Source organism: Cyprinodon tularosa, unplaced genomic scaffold (genome assembly GCF_016077235.1).
Source record: "Cyprinodon tularosa strain WSP-4 unplaced genomic scaffold, ASM1607723v1 ctg164, whole genome shotgun sequence".
Taxonomy (NCBI): domain Eukaryota; kingdom Metazoa; phylum Chordata; class Actinopteri; order Cyprinodontiformes; family Cyprinodontidae; genus Cyprinodon; species Cyprinodon tularosa.
In genome coordinates, this window is record NW_024038475.1 from 165,739 (window position 1) to 169,019 (window position 3,281).

Here is a 3,281-nt window from a genome sequence, read left to right on the forward strand (position 1 = left end):
AGTTCCCCAGGAGGTCACAACCCACACCCTGAGATTAACTTTTGATGAACATCTGTTAGAGTAGTCTTAATGGTAGAGCTGAAGGTACTGTGGAAAGAAAAAAGACTAAAGGAAGGAAAAATATGTGGGCCTATCAGCAATAAGCCCACGGCACGTGAGCTCTGAATAAACCTGCAGATACTGAGCTAAAGGAAGAAGGACGAGGCTTGGAGAAAACAAGGAATCTGAGGGGAGGGTTGGGAGACATCCTTACCATGGCTTCTCATCCTTCAAGTCTTCATGGACACTGAGTAGAGTATCAATGTAGGTTGGTCCTACGGTGGTGACACTACAGCCCCCACAGCAGCCTGGGATAATTCATTTTACATTTAGTTTGGAGGTGTATTGACTGTATTCTTTGACACATTTTAGGAACAACAGTTTGTATCTCAGTATGTTAGCCTTCAGCTGGTTTTAATAAAACTCTTAACTACCATCAGCTGCAGGGCTGAAAGGGAAGCAGGTAAACTGGGCTTCTGAGGTTCTCTAACCAAAGAGAGTCAAAGATTGATCATTTTGAGCACAGGAGGATAAAAATAGTTGCTTCAGGGTGAAAAGCTTCAGGGTGAAACATGGAAGAATCTGCCAGAGCTCATGCAAACTCCTAAACATTATTGGTGTGCTGATGAGAGACGTTATGTTGATGAATGTTTCTGCTGCACAGGACATCCTGGACTGTCCCTTCATTCTGCCGGTCGGTTTGTTTGGACATGTCATAACTGTGTGGGACATGTTGGCTGCGGTCAGAACCTTTCAGCTGACTGTAAGCATGAACTCATTCCTGCTGATGGAGAGATCAAAAGCTTCACCGCTGACCTGAACACGCCCCGTGGCGCTGACATCAGCCTACAGGTGGCGCCGTCATCACTAACACATGTTACCAAGCTCCTCTGGAACCTCAGTTCCAAGGGGGATTCCAGGTTCATCATTCTTTACCTCATTCTCATGAATTGTTCTCTGATCACAGCTGGCTGGAATTTTCTGCTTGCTCACAGCTTCATGATCTTCTAAGCTTTCTTACATAACAGATCTACATTTTACAGATCTCTAAAGGGTGACAGTGTTTGAACAGCAGGTCAACAAGTCAAGACAGAATAAACCCAGACTAGATTGTCTGGAGAATAATCTGACCTCAGAACACCATGGTAATGTTCTGTCCATGGCCGCAGGCTGTACACTATGGGTATTTTGTTAGGTCAAAATTGGCTAATGAGACAAGATGAGAGATTTTTAGCACCAGTGCGTACCATGTGATGAGCCATAATAACCAAGGGCATAAAACCGAGAGTCCCAGGAATCTATCAGGAACCTGATGGGCAGGTCTAAAGAAGTGGATCTGATGAAGATCCTGCACAACTGAGTTAGTTTGATGCTAGGATTACTGATTAATGGGTAAGATGGTGGATTATCAACTGGAAAACTGGGAGGGGAGCCGGTGTGTAATGAGTTTAAGCTGACATCTTAGGAATAACCAGTGACATCAAAGGGAACAGATATGTGCTAGTAGTTGAAGACTACTTTAACAACTCTAACCTGTATCGTCTCCAAAACCAGACAGCCCAACCTGTAACAGAGTGTTTAATTGAACATTCACTGACTCTCATTGACCAACTGGCCAAGTCAATCTTTGCTAACGGAGGTATATAGGATCAGTAAATTAAATACACTATGTGGCTTTTGCCTACAAAACCTTTGTCCATACTAGCACTAACTACACACCTACATTTCTGACTGATGGCCGAGAGGCGCGTGTCTTGATGGATATATTGTTGCCTGATCCATCCTCTTCAAGCACTGATTTTGTGACATCTATAGTGCAGAGGCTAGAGACTGCTTTAAGTGCAGCCAGGCTGGATGGTGCTGATGCCCAATAGAGACAAAAGGTTTATTATGATATAGCAACTCGACCCCAGCTGCATGCAGTTGGTGTATGTACCCTACTGAGCTCTGGCCATGTTGAACACATAGGGGGAATATGTACTCATTAATTGAATTGGTGACTCCTCTGGCCAAGCCAGAGCCAGATTGTTCTGTAGGACAGACTAAGACCATACACACTCCTGGTGCCCACTACTGGTTCAGAATCTGCTGCTTGTTTTCAAAAGGAAGTCTCTGCTTTTACCAGAGGTGCCTGTAGCTAATGTTTGCAAGCCCCGTGATCGACTGAAAGAAATGTCCTATTGTTCAATCACTCTTTTCTTTCACAGTTTTTTTCACATACTTATTAAATTCAGGTTTGAGTCAAATGTTTGCAAAATTATTTCATACACAAAAGAATGGCTAAAGAAATACAAGTCGATAGCATTGAAGAAAATGCCTGGCCAAGAAGTGCCCTTATTTATTTTCAAAGTAGTTTGAAACCCTAACTAGGACATAAATAATTCCGGTATGTTGACTTTAGAATTAATGACAAATTCATCGCTCACATCAGGTGTTTTCCCCCAGGCTCTAAAAACGGCAGTTATCAAACCACTGTTAAAAAAACGTATGTTTCCTACTCTTAAATGTGATTGGCTGAGCCATTTTAATTCTGTTGTAAAATACAGTGTAACCCAAACTTAGGTCCGGTGAGACCGCAGCACAAAATATCCCTGTGCAAGTTTCAATGGGTGTGGTGCAGTGGTGTCAAAAGTACACATATTTGTTACTTAAGTAGGAGATAAGATACTGCAGTTTAAAAACACTCTGGTAAAAGCTGAAGTATCAACTTGACCTCTTTACTAAAGTAAAAGTAAAAAAATATGTGGTCCAAAAACTACTTCAGATGTAAAAGTATAAAGTAACCTTTAAGCTTCTGAAAGTACTTTAAATATGAAATGATTACATACTTTTCAATAAATGATAAGTGTTTTTAATTGAGAGTAATTTTCATTTGAATGCTTTACTGGAGGCTCTCGCCACCTACGTAATGTGACGTCATGGTGAGGTATCAGCTGTTGAGCAAGTCCCAGTGCTGTATCTGGTGTTTGTCTCTATGCGCTATTATCCAGGTCACATCGAAAACATTCTTCTTTGAAATGTTGCCTACATAGGATGTGTTTTTTTCTCTGGCCAGAAGTTTGCCATCCAAAGAAGAACTGGTGGATCATGAATTGGAAAGGTGAAAAAACATTTTTTTTTTCACTTTTACCCGATGTATTACAACATCCAACTGCCATGCAGGTTGGCACTTTAACAAAAGCTTTTGTAAATTTCAATGGTGAATCCTCTCGAAACCTAAAAGAATTGTTGATTGCTGATGT